The sequence below is a fragment of the Panicum virgatum genome, chromosome 7K (genome assembly GCF_016808335.1).
Source record: "Panicum virgatum strain AP13 chromosome 7K, P.virgatum_v5, whole genome shotgun sequence".
Classification (NCBI taxonomy): domain Eukaryota; kingdom Viridiplantae; phylum Streptophyta; class Magnoliopsida; order Poales; family Poaceae; genus Panicum; species Panicum virgatum.
This window is the reverse complement of record NC_053142.1, coordinates 23,395,168-23,414,044: the sequence shown is the minus strand read 5'-3', so window position 1 is coordinate 23,414,044 and position 18,877 is coordinate 23,395,168. Positions and strand designations below refer to the sequence as shown.

Genomic DNA, 18,877 nt, shown 5'->3' with positions numbered 1-18,877 from the left:
GCAGCGGCATACTGGGAGTCGTCTGCCAAACAAGCGGACGCTTCCGGATCCCCTACTGCGAGCGGAAGTGGAGGAGCACGGTATCCTCCGAGCTGTGGCCTTTGCTGCCCCGCGCACGAGAGAGAGGAGATGGAGACGAGACGCCGCCGCCGTCGGGATTCACCGCGCCTGGCCGGATGCCACTGCCGGTGCCGGGAGGCCGTCGCGGACGGCGAAGCCCCGCCGGAGGAGCTCGCTCGAATCCTCCGCGCCGGCCTCCGCCACCCCTGCACGGGCCTCCGCCGCCCTCGAGCCCGCGCGCCTCCGCCTCGCCATGGCTGCCGCCGCGGGCCTCCAACACGCCATGGCCGCTGCGCTGCCTGAGTCGAGCCGAGCCGCGCCGCCTCTGCTCCGAAGCCAAGGATTTCGCGCCGCTGCGGCCGGTTCCCCTGAGTGCACGGCCGTGGTGCTCGCCCCGGCCCCGCCTTCTCCCAGTCGAGCAGAGCAGAGGCGCGAGGCCCCGCGTGGGCCTCCGCCACGACCTAGATCCGTCGAGGGAGGGAGGGTGGACGGGCGGAGGAGGAGCGGACTGGGTGCCGTGCGGAGGGGCTAGCGGGCGGAGGGGCGGCCGTGAGGAGCGGGGGCCATCTTGCCGCTGGTCACCTCCGCCTCGTCCTCGCCCGAATCAAGCCGAGGAGCCCCGTCGAGGCCCGCCCCGCCGCGAGCAGGGGCTCGAGCAGAACCGAGGAGCCCCGCCGGTGCGCACAGGGCCGCTCTGCCGCCCCGCAGGCCAAGGCCCCCTTCGGCCGCGCTTCCACCCGCCGCTCGCGGCGGCCCAGCATGCCTGCGGAGGCGCGGTTCGCCCCGCGGCCCCTGTTTGCGGAGGCGTAGCTCGCCGGCGGGGGAGGGAGGCGCGGGGTTGGCCGGAGGAGAGGGCCAGAGAGAGGGGGGCGGAGAGATGGGTGAGCTCAGCCATGGCGGAGAGAGAGGAGAGGGAGATGGTGGAGAGGGAGGAAGGCTGGGAGAGAGAAAGATGAGGGAGGGAGGGCGCGAGGTAAAAAAACTGACGCGTGGGTCCCATCTGCTGGTAGTTGTTGTAGAGTAGATATAGAGGATAAACGAGTGCAGCAAAACTGAATGTAAAGACGAAAATCTTGATGACCAGAATGAGAATATTCTCTTAGGGGATGAATTTAGAGGACGATGAGTACAGATAGCCTAAGCAACTCCCAGAGTCTTTCAAAAAAATCTTCCCTAAAAGTATTTATTGGGAGCTTTACTAAAAATTCATTTCCCCAAAATCATATCATTCCACAGCAGATCTCTAATAATAAACTCCTCAATATTTCAAAATTCACCAAGTCATCACGTGGACCCCTTGTTGGGCCCCACTAGCCCACACAGGGTTCATCTGATCATCAGATTTGTGCCTTTTTCTTGTCTTGATTTCTTCTTCTGTTGTTGATACTTCTTCCCCGGCGGCTTTTCCTTCTCAAAAAAAAAACTCCGACCTCTGCAAGCAAGCCGTCAATCTCATCCCCTTCCCGTGCGCTCCACTTCTTCATGGTCGGCTTCGCACCACTCACCTCCCGCGACTCCCAGCAGGCCAGTAGTACCGCATCCTGACGGCGCCCGTCCTACGGCAGCCCGCGGCGCCGGCCCGGACACCAGCCGCCGCAGCAGCATACGCGTCCCGGGATGACGACCCGTTTGCCACGGCCGGCGGGAGCGTGGACACCGCCGACGGCTCCATCTCGGCCTCCGCGGCGTCATCTGCTGGAGTAGGAAGCAGGCGGGCCGGCAGCGTGCTCGTCAGGCGGAGGGAACCATGCCAACATATGTCAACCTGCTAATTGGTTTGGAAACCAAACCAAAATCACACCAAATTATTTTATTATTAATATACTTCAGAAACCAAACCAACTCCATCCGGTTGCTATTCCACTCAAACCAACCCAAACTGCTTGCTCTCTTGCTTCAAAACAAACCAAACCAATAGTTTTAATCCAAATAAACTGATTTCAAACTACTACGTCAAATTCTCTCTAACTAATTTAGTGGCTCCGCTCTTAATATAGGGTCCACATTAGTTCAAACTATACTGTTTTGCACATAGTAGCTGCCAGTCATATTGAGTCATTTTTAAAAAATTCAGTCAATTTCGATAAAATTTTATAGTGTGAACGTGAGGTTTTATTTTTAGTGTCCAACTTTTGATGTGGGCCCATGTGTAGTTCTAGTCACACTGCTTTGCTCAGAATAGTTGCCAGTCATACTGAATCATCTCCAACAAGTTTCAGTCAATTTTGATAAAATTTTATAGTGTGAATGCAAGCTTTTATTTCTAGGGTCCGGCTCTTGACGTGGGGCTCACGTATAGTTCTAGCAACACTGCTTTACACAGAGTAGCTGCCAGTTATACTGAGTCATCTCCAATAAGTTTAAGTCAATTTCGATAAAATTTTATAGTATGAACGCGAGGTTTATTTTTAGAGTCCGACTCTTTATGTGAGGACTGTGTAAGGGAGCAAATCATACCAATCCAAACTAATTGAAACCGTTTGCACTCTGAAACTAATCCAAACCAAACCATACGTGCATAGAACCCATTTGCTCCCCATCCAATCAGAATCCAGAGGCAAAACCAAACCACTCAACCCGGTTTGGATCCAAATCGTTAGTAGCTTCAACCATATGCAGTTGATGCGTTGCATTGCGCGGGAAAGGCGCTGGTGAAGAGGCCGATTGGGGAAGAGCAGGTCACGCAAATATGCGCGGCAGCAGAGGATGGATACGGGAGCACGGATTTTTGCGGCAATGATAGGGGAGCTGTTGGAGGTTAACTTTTTTTGTTTTTTTCCTCTAATAAGGGTTTGGGGTAATTTTAAGGAAGCTTTTGGAGTTTCTTTAATAGACTAGTAAATTAGAATAATTAAATATTAAATATAATATAATCTATTATATAGGAGCGAAACATGTCAAGAATAGTATCTATTTAAGCTTGTATAATATTTACCTAAACAAATTTATTCCTGTCGTGTCCCTTGAAATAAAATCTTTAATATTTGGACCGACAACTAGCTAGACTCGAGGGTTATTGGGCAATATAGCAGGCAGTCGGCCTTTTGGTTAGGGGGGCGTCTCCAGCGTTGCATTTAGGCCGGCTGGTTAGGAACAACATACTCCATCCGTTTCATGAAAAATACAATCCAAGTTTGAAAAAAAATTCATAAAAAGTGCAATTCTAGAGATTGGATCTCAATTACTTGCCTAATTAAGTGGTCAGATTTGATTTGCATGAAAACACTAATCACATGTGGCAAACAAATGAGAGTATAAAAATACTTTCACAGTATCATTAATCTGTCTGGAAAACTAGAATTTCACTATTTAGATGACGGAGGGAGTAAGAGTTATTTAGTATAATTAAATTGATGGTGATGGACTGCGTACAAATTTTGGAGTGTGCGGCCGCATGGGTAGCACCCCCTTCCGCCCGGGCCTAGCCGCCGCGCACGAACTGTGGGATGGCGGCGGCCCTGCCTGGCGCGGGTGGCCGCGGTGGGCGGTCCCGAGGGTCAATGAGGCAGTGACAAGTGTTAGATTTATGGGCTTGGCTCATATAAATAATTTTAATAAATCTCAAAGGCCTATTAGTGCTAAGTGGAGGTACACCATCTATTAGTCCCGTATTACTAATGGACGAGGGTGTAGGGGTTTTTCTCCCTTTAAATACGGACCACCTCCCTCATAGAAAAAGTGCACCATAGATCGTTATACGTGGAGTCCCCAAGGTTTGGGAATTCATAAGAAGATCTAATCTGAGTTAGGGTTTTGCCTCCTCTCATTGCTACGCCACCACCGTAGTCTTCTCCATCCCGAGCGCCGGCGTGCACCGGCGAACGGGAGAGCAGGTCTCCGGAACCGCTCGCTCTTGTGATCCTGCAGCAGGAGAGGGCGAATAAGGTTTTTGGGAAGCGCTAAGCACGACTGCTCATCTTCTTCGCCACGGCTCGTCCTCCGTCCAAGTCAGGAGCTGCGGCGTACCGTCGTCTGCAACGCCGGTTGCTGCATTCCGTTCGAAGGACCGTCTTCGTCTCGTCTGCTCTTTCGTCTTCCCGGCGGCTCCCGCACAGTACATATTTTGTGATTAGATCTGTTTCATAATCATGTTTTCTGTGATCATGTTTATGATATACGTACTGTCTAGTATATTAGAGTCATGCATGCTAGGTTTAATTCTCGTCATGATAAATCTACTTCGGAATTTAAACTTACAGTTGTCTATTTTTCCAACAATCCAAAAACATTATTATAGGCAATCTGTTGATTTAACAATGGCTGGTTTCGCTGAGTCACTGAGGCCAGAAAAGTTTACTAGCCTGAACTTTAAGATCTGGAAGTCCAATGTTCGCCTCTGGTTTACTGCTATGCACATCTGGGACATGAGACTTGGCAAGCCTGAGGGCGTACTTATTGCTGAAGAGCAGAAGGAGTACGATGATGCCAATAATCTCTTTGTCGGATGTATTATTAGCAATCTGTCAGACGGATTAGTCCGTGTTTACATTGATGAGACAGAGGCGAAGACGCTGTGGGAATGCTCTGGTTGCTAAGTATGATGCAACAGATGCGGGCAATGAACTGTACCTCATGGAGAATTTCCATGACTACAGCATGGTGAATAACCGTTCTGTGGTGGAACAGGTGCATGAAGTGCAGTGCATTGTCAAGGATCTTGATCTCCTTAAGTGTTCTATTCCCGACAAGTTTGTGGCTGGATGCATTATTGCAAAGTTGCCTTCCCAGTGGAGGAACTTCGCCACAACTCTGAAACACAAGAGACAGGAGATATCAGTTGAAAATCTGATAGCGACTCTTGATGTTGAGGAGAAGGCTCGAAAGAAGGACGTGCCTGAGAAAGGAGATCAAGGCCAGTCCAGCGCCAACCTGGTCCAAAAGTTCGAACATGGCAAGAACAAAGGGAACAACAAGCCTAACAAAACCACTACCTTCAAGAAGAAGAACAAGGCTTTGGAAAAGTGCTATGCATGTGGTAAGCTTGGACACTTCTCCAACCAGATCGGGCAGACCGCAGGGCCAAGAAAGCAAATGAGTCCAAGGATGTCAACATGGTGACCATAAGCAACACTGGAGATGGGTATGGTAATTTACCTACAGTTCTTTCAGTTTTTCAATCCACAAGTTGGTGGCTTGATACGGGTGCTAATGTTCATGTGTGTGCTGACATCTCTATGTTTTCTTCTTACCAGACCGTCCAGGACTTCTCTGTGCTGATGGGGAATGGTTCACATGCTTCTGTTCATGGTGTTGGCACGGTAGATCTGAAGTTTACTTCGGGAAAGATCGGGCAGCTGAGGAACGTGCAGCATGTGCCCACTATCAACAAGAATCTGGTCAGCGGGTCAGTCCTATGCAAGGACGGGTTTAAGGTAGTGTTAGAGTCCAATAAATTTGTCGTGTCGAAACATGGATCAAGCATCGGTAAAGGCTATGATTGCGAAGGCTTGTTCCGTTTTTCTCTTGCTGAATTTGTAATAAGTCGGTGAACCATATTTGTGGCAACGTTAGCGATGATGCGAGTGTTTGGCATTCACGTTTATGTCATGTTAATTTTGGTTTGATGTCTCGCTTTCCAGCATGTGTTTAATTCCGAAATTCACCATTGCTAAAGGTTCTAAGTGCCATAGTTGTGTGCAATCAAAGCAACCTCGGAAGCCTCACAAGGCTACTGAGGAGAGACACTTGGTACCTCTAGAACTCATACTTTCTGATCTATGTGAGATGATGGGTGTGTTGACAAAAGGTGGGAAAAAATACTTCATGATGTTAATTGACGATGCGACTAGTTTTTGCTATGTTTATTTGTTACGAACTAAGGACGAAGCATTAGACTACTTTAAAATCTATAAAGCTGAAGTTGAGAATCAACTAGATAGAAAGATCAAGCGTCTAAGGTCAGATCGTGGTGGCGAGCATTTTCCCAAAATATTTGATGAATTCTGTGAGGAGCGTGTAATTATTCATGAGAGGACGCCTCCCTATTCTCCCGAATCAAACGGGATTGCCGAGAGGAAAAACCGCACGGTGACTGACTTGGTTAACTCCAAGTTAGACACAGCTGGTCTTTCTAAGGCATGGTGGGAGGAGGCTGTATTAACTTCGTGTCATGTCTTGAATAAAGTTCCAAACAAGAATCAAGATCAAACTCCATATGAGATGTGGAATGGGAGAAAACCATCACTTTCTTATCTGCGTACGTGGGGGTGCTTAGCGAAAGTTAATGTGCCTATTCCAAAGAAGCGCAAGTTGGGACCTAAGACAGTGGATTGTGTCTTTCTAGGATATGCTTAGAGGAGCATTGCTTATAGATTCTTAGTGGTTAAATCTGAGATACCAGATGTGCATGTTGATACTACTATAGAATCTCGTGATGCAATTTTTTTGAGAATATTTTTCCTATGAAAGATATGCATAATAATTCTAGATTTTTGATAGAGATAACTCCTCAACCTGCAGTACCTATCGAGTCTTCTGAACAATCCGATGAACATGAACATGTCCTAGAGAAGGATGACAGTGAAGCTCCTAGAAGGAGCAAGAGACAAAGGATTGTAAAATCCTTTGGTGATGATTTCACTGTGTACCTTGTGGACAATACTCCCACGTCCATTGCAGAGGCATATGCATCTTTAGATGCAGATGATTGGAAAGAACCAGTACAAAGTAAGATGGACTCAATTCTTTCTAATGGAACATGGGAGCTCACTGAACGACCCTATGGTTGCAAGCCAATAGGATGTAAGTGGATATTCAAGAAGAAGCTTAAACCTGACGGTACTATTGACAAGTACAAGGCTCGGCTTGTTACTAAAGGGTACACACAAAAGGAAGGCGAAGACTTCTTTGATACTTATTCACCTGTCGCTAGATTGACCACTATTCGAGCATTAATTTCCTTGGCTGTCTCATATGGTCTTATCATTCATCAGATGGATGTTAAGACAGCTTTCCTAAATAGAGAGTTAGATGAGGAGATCTACATGGATCAGCCTGATGGATTTGTAATGAAAGATCAAGAAAACAAGGTGTGTAAGCTTTTGAAGTCTTTGTATGGGTTGAAACAAGCACCTAAAAAATGGCATGAGAAGTTCGACAGAACTTTAACTTCTGCGGGCTTTGTCATTAATGAGGCTGATAGATGTGTGTACTATCGCTATGGCGGGGGTGGAGGAGTGATATTATGCTAGTATGTGGACGACATACTGATCTTTGGCACAAACATTGATGTGATCAATGAGGTCAAGTCCTTTCTTTCAAAGAGCTTTGATATGAAGGATCTAGGAGAAGCTGATGTTATCCTTAACATCAAGCTTATTAAGGTTGAGAATGAGATTACTCTTTCACAATTCCATTATGTGGAAAAGGTCTTGAGCCGTTTTGACTATATCGACAGCAAGCCTTCTCCAACACCTTATGACCCTAGTGTGATGTTGAGAAAGGACAGGAAAATTGCCAAAGATCAACTGAGATATTCGTAGATTATTGGTTCACTCATGTACTTAGCTAGCGTAACGAGACCCGACATATCTTTTGCTGTGAGTAAATTGAGCAGGTTCATGTCAAACCTGAGTACTGATCATTGGCATGCACTTGAAAGAGTTATGCGCTATCTAGCAGGTACTATGAGTGATTCACTATTCTGGGCACCCTGCTGTGCTTGAGGGATATAGTGATTCAAACTGGATATCTGACGCTGATGAGCTATATGCCATGAGTGGGTATGTGTTTACCCTTGGAGGTGGTGCGATATCATGGAGGTCTTGCAAACAGACCATTTTGACGCGGTCAACCATGGAAGCAGAACTTACTGCTTTGGACACAGCCACTGTTGAGGCAGAGTGGCTGCGTGAGCTCTTGATGGACTTGCCTGTGGTTGAGAAACCAGTGCCGGCCATCCTTATGAACTTTGACAATCAAACGGTGATAGTCAAAGTGAACAGTGTTAAGGATAATGCAAAGTCATCAAGACATGTTAAAAGACGACTGAAGTCTGTCAGGAAGTTGAGAAACTCCGGAGTGATAAGTGTGACTTATATTCAAACAGACAATAACCTGGCAGATCCCTTTACAGAAGGATTATCACGGAATGTGATAGATAGTGCATCAAGGGAGATGGGTATGAGACCCGTATAAGTTGCCACAGTGGTAACCCAATCTATGTGATCGGAGATCCCGTGAATTAGGACTTGGGGAGAACAAGCTGATGGTGAACTGAGGAGAGTAATAGTTAAACCCTCTCTAAGAAAAGATGCAATACTCTCAGTTGCTGTAAGACAGGTTGGCTATTTGCCTTAATGTGTTTCTGTTGGCTCTAATGAGCAAAGGTGCTGTCCTATAGAGCATTCTTGAAAGAACACACCTATATGAGTCTGACTGTCTAACATCGCAGTATGTGAGATTTAGGTGATCTCTAGTAAACTCATGAAGAGACCAGAGAGTACGACGTATATGCTCCACCCGCGGAGAAGGCTACTGGCAGCTTTGTACTGGTTATGACTTTGAGTGAAACTTGTTCGCACCAAACTTGCAATTCAAGGCGTAGTCTATTGTTCAAGTTGTGGATAAGTGTAGCTTGGAGCTCTAGGTGAGAGTTCTACTTAACAGTCCACACTAAAACACTGGTATATCAAACAGTAGTGAGAAACATGCAAAATCTATAAATGGGTATTTGAGATCTGGTGGGGGATTGTTAGATTTATGGGCTTGGAGCCTTGGACCATATAAATAATCCTAATAAATCTCAAAGACCCATTAGCGTAAAGAGGAGGTACACCATCTATTAGTCCCGTATTACTAATGGACGAGGATGTAGGGTGTTTTTCTCCCTTTAAATACGAACCACCTCCCTCATGGAAAAATGCACCATAGATCGTTATACGTGGAGTCCCCAAGGTTTGGGAATTCATAAGAAGATCTAATCTGAGTTAGGGTTTTGCATCCTCTCGTTGCTGCGCCGCCACCGTAGTCTTCTCCATCCCGAGCGCCGGTGTGCACCGGCGAACGGGAGAGCAGGTCTCCGGAACCGCTCGCTCTTGTGATCCTGCACCGGGAGAGGGCGAATAAGGTTTTTGGGAAGCGCTAAGCGCGACTGCTCATCTTCTTCGCCACGGCTCGTCCTCCGTCCAAGTCAGGAGCTGCGGCATACCGTCGTCTGCAGCGCCGGTTGCTGCGCTCCGTTCGAAGGACCATCTTCGTCTCGTCTGCACCTTTCTTCTTCCCGGCGGCTCCCGCACAGTACGTATTTTGTGATCAGATCTGTTTCATAATCATGTTTTCTGAGATCATGTTTATAATATACGTACTGTCTAGTATGTTAGAGTCATGCATGCTAGATTTAATTTTCGTCATGATAAATCTAGTTCGGAATTTAAAGTTACAGTTGTCTATTTTTCCAACAGCAAGAATGTCTGTTGGCGTTGGCAGCAGCAACGGTAGCAGGTAGAAGGATGAGTGCCCGCGACACGTGAGGGTGGGTGGGTGGGGGATGAGGGGCTCTGAACGTGAGGGAGGAAAGGGTCGACGAGGGTTTAAGGTTTAGGGCAGTTCGTATCCCTCGCCTTCCGTAGGACTACTTGATGGCAGTTAATTCGTATCCTCCTCGACAACAGCCTAGGGGGCAGCGCACGAGCCCCCTCTTCGTCTGCACCGGCCACGAAGACGCAATCGAACCGACCCGGCCGTGACACTCTGGTTCGTGTTAGGCTTCAATGTCGACCTTCGCGCAGGCACCTCGGCCATAGATGCGCGCCCTAAATCTGATGGATTTGTCTGTGGCTGTTTCTCCAGGTCAGCTGACGTCCGGATCGGAATCGGATCACTCTGATGCACACACACCTGCACCGTAGCGTTCCCTGCCCACGGCGTGAATCCACACAGCTTTGTCAAGATCAGATCACGGGTTCCCACTTTTCTGTCTCTTTCTTCACAGATCCAAGGATTTAATCATCTTTCCGTCAATTTATTTGGCCACCAACTCATAAGTTCACTTTCAAGATCGGACGGAAGTGGTTAGCTATGAAAGCACTATATAGTACTTCAGGATCGGTGGTAGGTGAGAATGTGAGGTCGATTATATTCTTGAACAATGGGTATGAAAATTTTCGTATGCATTAATGTCGCCAGTTCAGCGATTAGGTCGTGACATTCAACATCTCATTTGCTTAGCACATCACTGATTTCTTGATGCACCGTGGACCGCTAAGATTACAACACTCTCCCTACGTTTGGTCCTGTAGTCTAGCTCTGTTCTTCCTTGCCAATGGCGCCGCCGCCTCACCGTTACCTTACCCCGCCGTGGTCACTGCTCACCACCGCCGGGCTGGGGCGGAGCTACATGCATTCACTGATGTCAGTGTGTAATCACTTTTTTGAAACAGTTCATGTATAGAGTTGACAACATTGTGACATAGAGGTTGCTGGCTCCGCCCCTGCCGCCGGGACGTGGCAGCGTGGCGTGGCAAAAGCCCTTTTGGGCATTTCGCCCACAGGTGAGCCACACACACGCGCCAAAAGCTTAGCCGAGCCTTTTACCAGCCTGTCCACCCAGCAGGTGCGCCCGAGTATCCTTCAGCCCATTAATGCTATGATGTTTTCTTTTTTTTTTCCAAACGTGCTGCCCTGTGTGGCTGATCTGTGGACCTCTCCTTTGACCGCTGACCCTTTTGAGTGTGGACCCTGGTCAACAACGATCTCGGCAAGGCCCACTACTGATGTCATTGCTGGCATTTACCAGCACCACCGGTAGGTTGGGTACTCCTAGGCGAGAACACCCGCAGATGCCAAGAGAGTAATAGGTATTTCGTAAACTACGAGTGAATCCGCAATCGCATGGAATACTGTTGAAGCATTTTACTCTGGAGTATTTCGGGGTGTGATTTATATTTCCGCAGGGAAGGTGATAGTTAAGGTATAGACAAGTTGATGAACTAATTGATTGGATATTCAATTACATAAACAAACAGGGGTAAAATAAAATATTAGATAGAGGTAGTGTGACACAAGCTCACACTCAGCTCAAGATAAGATAAGAGCAGGGAGTAAGGAAGAAGTTAGCAACTCGGGTTTTATGTACTTCAGTTAATTATACAGTTTATATGATATTGTACACTATATCCATGATTAAACTAGATATAGACTACCTAGTACTACAGGGAGACCGCTCATGACCCGCAGATAAATTGATTAAGCCATCACGGTACTTTATGGAACTCCTACCCCGCAATCCGAACGTGGAGGATTTTGATGTCACTAATAGGGCTGTCATCACCTACAAGCTACCTCTACAAACTGTGGGAAAGAGCAACATCCAGCAATACTTAATTAACTCAGACACCACGTCTGCGCTAATAAGTGATATACTCTAGTATCCCGCGTGAAGCCCCGCCATTCGGATGGACACACATCATACTAGAGCAAACATACAAATATTGGAACGGGTACCCATGTACTGAAGCTAAATGACTAATCATGTCAAGCATAGAATAAACACACAAACTAATCATGAAGTATATGTCTGACCTGTAGGGTATAAGTCATGCCAATATAAAGAACTAGAAGATATGTCTGTAACAAATATTCGAGAATTACATAGGAAAGTAAGAGATGAACCCATACCGAAACTCCTAAGCAACCTCAGGGACCCGACGATTACTACTTCAACCTAAATTCCACTAACCTATAGAGCTAAACAAGAGAGGAACTTGAGTTTCAACTTGAGGTGAGAACTTGTGGTGGTGTGTTCTAAATCTCAACCCCCTCTCATATTTATAATAGGGAGCAGGGGGGGTGCACAGTGAGCTTCAACAACTATGCTCCTTGAACCGACATTAGGAGCCAATGAGCAAATGACACGTCAAAGGGGCCGGGTAGGTCGGTTTGCCTACTTGGCCTTGGCCGATCGGGCGGGTTGCACTACAAGAAACCATTTAATCCGTGACGGAACAAATTTGTCATGAATCACAAAAAAACCGTCATAAAGCAATGTTTGTGACGATTTTAGATGACGTCATGTATTGAGCGTCATAGATTAAATCGAGTGACGATTTTAGCAAAATCGTCACGGATTAGCACAATCCGTGATGTTTCTTAATCGTCATAGATTGCTCATGAGCCCATTCAACCCAGCCCAGATCCAGTTATTGAAAAAAAACGTCATAGATGGTTGCCACATGGCCGCTGACGTGTCTATTGATGTGGATAATTTAGCCGACGTGGACAATGATACAGTTGGTGACATGGCAAACACCAATGACGTGGACAATGATGTGTGGCTGCTGATGTGGCACACGGGTTTTTTAGGGTTACATGGCCCACTTGTTAATGGGTCCAATTTAGAACTGGGCCACTTTGATTGGCCATTTTTTCAGCCCATATACAAGCCAACAAGAAAAGCCCATTTATCAAAATGATCAATTCAGCCCACAAGATTTATCAACTAATTTGACCAGGATTATAAATTCAATTACCTAGAACTTCAGTACCAATTTGACAGAAATTCAAACCACAGGACATACAAAAATTCCTAACTGTACCAACAACAGATTCACCATGGCACATGAGCCAACTACGGCACCAGAAACAACAGATAGCACCTCCAACAACAACAGACAGGTACCAGCAACCAAGGAAACCAACAACAACAACAGACAGGTACCAGCAGCCAAGCAAAGATTTCTTCTCCACGAGGCTTCTCTTCTATTCTAACTACTAGTTCTTTAACCCTTTGAATCGCCTGCAAAAATTAATGTCAATGCATAGTTAACTTTTGAGAATTGTAGGGAATCAAAAAGATTGGCTGCTCAAAAGAAAGATGGTAGTTATACACATCTCTTAAAAGTAAATTGAAGACAAACATTTTTATTTGAAACTTCAAATATGCTAGATCAAATAAGCAGCTCTGGTTAATAAGCTTCGAACATTTTAATAGATGGGAAGCATACCCAACTGCATATCTCTGACAAAATTTGTGGCGCTTACCGTGCTAGGGACATTTCATCGAACACGTTACCAGCAGTGCATGTGTGTTTGGCCATGGGATTTGATTGCTCGCAAGCCTCTCGTTCAAGCTCAATGACTGCAACACACAAAAGAATGGACCCAACTTTTTAACTGAATATCAGGAAAGTATTAACAGCGATTTAGCATTCTAACAAACCAAACCATTCTGGCGTGGAATTATATACAATAGGTAGGTGCTATTTAACTAAAAGGTCTATGAGGGTAGAAGAATAGCAAGAGCTACGGCGCATGATAGAGATACAGCAGCACTCATGAAAACTAATTGCAAAGTGTCATGATTAATAATAGTATCATTACTTTTACCACCACAAACCAAACCACAGGAGGCATTAGTCTTCGCACAGCTGACACGCCGCTGGAGATGAATTGATGATGGAATAAAAAAAGGCTTTTTTATTTTCCTCGTTTAAGGTGCAATGCTGCAAAACCTGAACAATAGAAAAGTTGCTTCTAACTATCAGTTTGTAAGCCACTACATTTTTCTTTGGTACACTATACACATCTGATATATGTGGCTCGTGGCTCACCTCGACCAACTCCACAATGGTATATGTGATGGATGTTGGCAGGTAATGCTAGGTGCAGTTCCCCTGGGTGACAACCTGCAGAGGAAGGAACTAAAGATGGTATTAAAATTTATCAATAATGGTAATAACCAGCTCATTAAGGTGAATTCATTTGTGTGCAATGCCAGATGTCTACCAGTCAACCCCAATTTTATCTGCACACTTGGTAAATGACCTTCATGGCACATTCATCATAACATAATAATTTCCTGTGACTCAGAGACTTCTCAAATCATCACTAAGAGAACTCTACATTGGTTCTTCGTGTATGGCCAGAAGAAAAGTGTGACATACTTTAATAAATGCCCAAATATATTGGGAAATATTAATACAACTGGACTTGTGTTTGTACAATAGACAATAATTCACATATATGAATAGGAATATCCGTCAGATCAGACTATGTCAATAGAAATGCTGAACTGACGGGGCATTTTCTAAACTAAACAATAACCATGGACATATATGAAAAAGAATAGATGTATCTTATATGGTACTTCATTTTATTTTTCAAGTACAAAATACCCGCATCAACCAAATGTGGCCCTAGAACTCACATAATAATTAATAAGATTGAAGAAAAGTAGCTCATAGTACCTGCCAATGTCTTGAGCAGCATGGAAGGACACACAATTACTTCTAAAGGTGCTTTTCCATGACCTGTAAAAATACAAAGACCATATTCTTAACTTAATGCAAAATGATAAATACTGATTAATACTTATAATTCTAATGTCAGCTTGATCCTATGTGACAAAGAAGGAAGATCACCAAGAGGAAGATCCAGATACAGTGAGTGCTATAATCACTCAACTCCAGCTGCCAAATTTAGCAAAAAAGAAAGGGAAAAAAAGAGAGGAAAAGAGCGAGTGAAATCTATGAAGGTAGAAGCATAAGCTTGTTGGGTATGAAGCTGGACCAGCACTCACTGCTGGAAGGGACCAAGCTCGTGGTGCTCATCTCCTATCTCCCACCAACACTCGTCAACAGACTGCGCCTCCTGGAGGGGGGGAAATCAAATTTTGTGCAGGCTAAAAGGAGCAGATCTAGACAAGGGGGGAAGAAAATGCAGATGCAGGTCAGACGAGAGAGGAGGGAGGGGGGAGGAGCTCTGCAGCCAACCCTGTAGCGGCGGGGAGGTCGAAAGCGAGCTCTGCAGGCGGCGCCCGGAAGCTCGGCCAAAGGCCGCGCCAAGCAAGCTGCCGCGCAAAGGGCCACAGCATCAACAGTCTGCACCACCTACTTGGCCGAGGATGGGGCGCACTCGTCGAAGAGGAGGTAGGAGGACCCACCGCCCACCTCACGCCACTCATCGTGTGCTGCTGGTGGTGCTGCTGTTGCGCCGTCAGCCTCGCCCACCCTGCAAATGGAAAAGCAAAGCTCGCCGCATTATATGCCTGCACACCCTGCGAGCATAAAGAGATAAAGAGGCGAGCGAATAACAAAAGGGGAGCTTTCCTGCCTCCGCCCCTCTCGGCGCTCGCGGAAGAAGAGCTTGAGCGCCTTCTCTGTCTCCACCGCAGCTGGATCTAGCGCCAGGAAGCCATCCATGGCCGGGCACAAAGCTACAGTGGGTCAGCGGAGGGTCACTTCGATGCGAGACAGAGGGCGGGACGGGGTGCAGTACGGTGGTGGCGGCTTACACGGGGGTGGTGCGTCGAGCCAAATAGGACCGACGCGAGGATGGGAGGTGCTAGCGGCGCATGGATCTGAGGGGAACGGAGCTGGAGGATGGATCTGAGGGGAGACGGTAGGGAAGGGAGGGAGACGGGATCTGGCGTGGTGGCGGAGGGGGTGGACGAGCGGCTGCGCCGGCGTGATGGCAGAGGCGGTGGCCGAGCGGCCCCTTGAAGGGGCCACGGAGGAGGGCGACGGGGGATTAGAGGTGGGGGAGAGAGGCGACGACCGGAGGGAGAAGGGAGAAGGGAGCAGTTGGATACAGAGGTTGAGGAGAGGGGCGCGGATCTGAGGGGAAAGGGATTTGGAAGGAGGCGCACGGGATGGGGTCCGGCCGCGGAGGTCCAGAGCGGTGGGATGGAGGGCCGGAGGGCCGGATGCGGGCGGCGGACGGCGGACGGCGGTGCTGAGCGGAGGCTGCGGGTGGCGGGCTGGCGGCCAGGATAGGAACTCGTCTGAGCAGCAGGACGAGTGGGAGAGCGCGAGCTAGGTTTCAGCTCATTTTATAGCATGCGAACGCGATGCTAACCATCGGATTGGAGATGGACGGTCGAGAATGATTAGGCCGGGTAGGCCGAGCCCAAAACGGCCCATATTTATCTCAACTCATTGTTTTTCTTTTTTTTTCAATTTAAAGCACTCTGGTGAAGTAACTTGCAAAAAAGGACATCTTAAATAGCCAATACACTTTTGAAATGTACTAGACAATATCTAAGTTGCCATGTAGAAGTTTCAATAATTTTTTAAACATATTTAGTATTTTCTACCATTTAAATGAATTTCTGCATGCTTATTGAAAGTAATTACTATTTGAACTACAAGTATCTCAAATAATACCTAAAAAAATCCCAAAATATATATTTAAGCAAACATATACAATTCTATACTATATCCTAAAAAACAGATGAATGATTCAAATGTTTGTTAGATATAATTTAAACTTCTATGCACAAATTTATTGAAAATAAAATTAATAATATCCAAATTTGGTCAGAAAAATCTACAAATTGACATGGCAACATATTTTTGGTTCACGTGCTTGCCATAAAAAAAATAAATAATTTTAATAAAATGAGATCATACACTATTCACAAACGGATACATCTCTCAAAGAGTTTCTTATAACTCAAGTCAAGCTTTGAGATTAGACTACTTGATAACATTTTTGAACTCGCATGGATCTCAAATTTGGACAGAAGCTTATGTTGACCATAATAATAGAAATTATGAAGTTAAATTAGTTATTGTTATGTAAAAATATGTATTTCTATTCTATGCTTAAATGAAAGAAAACAAGCTATATGAAGAAGATTCAAGAAATCATAATTGACTTACAAAAAATGCAATTACACGAAAGAACATGATTTTAGAAAAATTTAGGAAAAAGAACCATCAAATTTGGAGTCTATACGAGGGAAAAATACCAGTTACAAATTTTAATTCCGAATTTAAAAGAGAAATATCACATATAGTTGTGTTCTTCACATCACCCACGTGGCACAATAGTAAAAATAATTTTGATGCTCAACGCAGTCACAAAAGACTGTGTCTTACGGTGGTAGTGCCCGGTCTTTACTTCAGGCAGGTCGCAGGTTCGATTGCCATGGAGCACAAGTTGTTTTTATTTTCCAGAAAAACGATGACCATTATGTACTAAACCGTCTAATGCACTTTATTAACACAAGTGCTTTACAAGTCCAGTGGTTAGGCGGCAGTGCTGTAATCCAGTGGTGAGACACTTGAATCCGTATTGTGAGGTGGCAGGTCGATTCTCTGCCACTCAACCTTTTATCTCATTTTTGGACTAAATGTATACGTTCATTAGAATATAAAATATCTCATGGCCAAATGAAACAAAAGCAAGGCCCAGCGCAGTGGTAGAACTGCTCTCCAAGAAGCTCAGCTTCCGCGGTTCGACTCTCCAGCGCCACTTTTTCCGACTCCCATTTGTGTCAATGTTTTTGCTCTCTTTTCTTTTTCAGGTTTTGCTGCTATGAATAAAATTTAATGTAACACATAAACTCAACTTTACCTAAAGCGCAGTGATTCCAATGTAACTACACTACTAGCTGAATGGTACGGCACTTCCATGGTGGGCTGCAGTCCAAGGTTCGAACCCCCTTTGCCTCTTGCTGTGCCACTTTTTTTTTTACAGGGCATGAGATATATAAAGGGACTATGACAATTTATGTGACACCCCCTTGCCGTGCCACTTTTTTTAACAGGGCATGAGATAGTATAAAAATTTAAATACCAACTACGTCACAGGTTATTTGCGACGGATTTACTAAAACGTCACAGATTATGGGCTGCTTCATGACGAAATCAACAAAATGTCACTGTGTTATGGGCCTTATATCCATATTGCATATTCATGACGATCTCTGAAAACGTTACAAAAATTTCGTCAGAATTCGTCACAGATTAAATGGTTTCTTGTAGTGTTGGCCAATGGCCCAATGGCGCCAAACGCCCCCAACTTCCTCCGACAGCTTGTCTTGATGGTCCACATATCCTATCCAGATGAGAGGCCTTTTGTCTTAGTCAGTTTTTGGTAAAAGTGGGCCCTTTGGTCCGTGTGAGCCTGAATTATGCGCTCTGATTGGGCAATGTGTTTTTTTCTTGGATAAAAAAGTGCTTTCAACCTGCATTTTAGCTCAAATAACAATGTTGCACATTTTCTAGAGGTATAGTGGGTTTTGGCATTATTTTGAGATAGATGTGTGTAAAAATACAAATTCTCATAATTCTCTGATTAAATAAACGTTTGAAAACGGTGTTTATAGAGCGTCAACAGTCATTGAGCTGAGCCCCTACTGATGTCAGAATGCAATGTGGCACACCTAGAGACTAGCATTCTCACTTTTTGGTTAATTTATTTTCCCTAAATCCTTTTATTAATTTTAAAAATATATTTTTAAAATTTCATAATAAATTAACCGGACCTCTCAAAATTATGAAATATGTTTCACAATTCTTCTCAAATCACGATGTACCCATTAATGTAGGTTTTGGTGTGATGTGGATGTTCTTTGCTTGTCATTTGATGTTTATTTGAAACTAGGCCCTCATTATTTTTTGAATTTATGTATTAGGACCTTCAAAAAATCCAGACGACTCCATCGACCTCGACTTAGAAGCAAAAAATGAAGAAAGGACTTTCCTATAGGTTCATGACATCTATGTTTTGAATACCTATTAATCATTGCTTGCAATAATTGCTATCGCTTTACTTTCTGTTATGATGAGATGAATCGGTATGGCCTACTTGTACCACATTCTTTACAACCCTATGTTTAATTGTTTACCTTGATGAATATATGAATGCTTTTGCTACGATTGCATGTGTATGTGTGGGATGGATGATAGTACTCATTGTGTGTGTGTGTGTGGAGATCACTTTTGAAGAGTTAGTGATTTGGACTTTTAGCGAGGGTGAGCATAACTTAACCCTATCCTTGAATCGGGGTACTTAGAGTGTGACTTTGGGGCACACTCCAGGGAGTACCTCTGGTAGGTACATGTAACACCTCAAGTGTTAATCATTTGTAATT

The 18,877-nt window shown here is 45.2% G+C and overlaps 1 long non-coding RNA gene across 1 annotated transcript; it reads right to left on the bottom strand.

The window, feature by feature from the left end:
• Positions 1–12,434: 12,434 nt before the first annotated feature.
• On the bottom strand, positions 12,435–14,296 carry LOC120640567. The gene is made up of 3 exons (XR_005661869.1): positions 13,608–14,296; positions 13,039–13,508; positions 12,435–12,793 (listed from the first exon to the last, which is right to left on the bottom strand). It is a non-coding gene; the product is annotated as an uncharacterized LOC120640567 (long non-coding RNA).
• Positions 14,297–18,877: the final 4,581 nt, after the last annotated feature.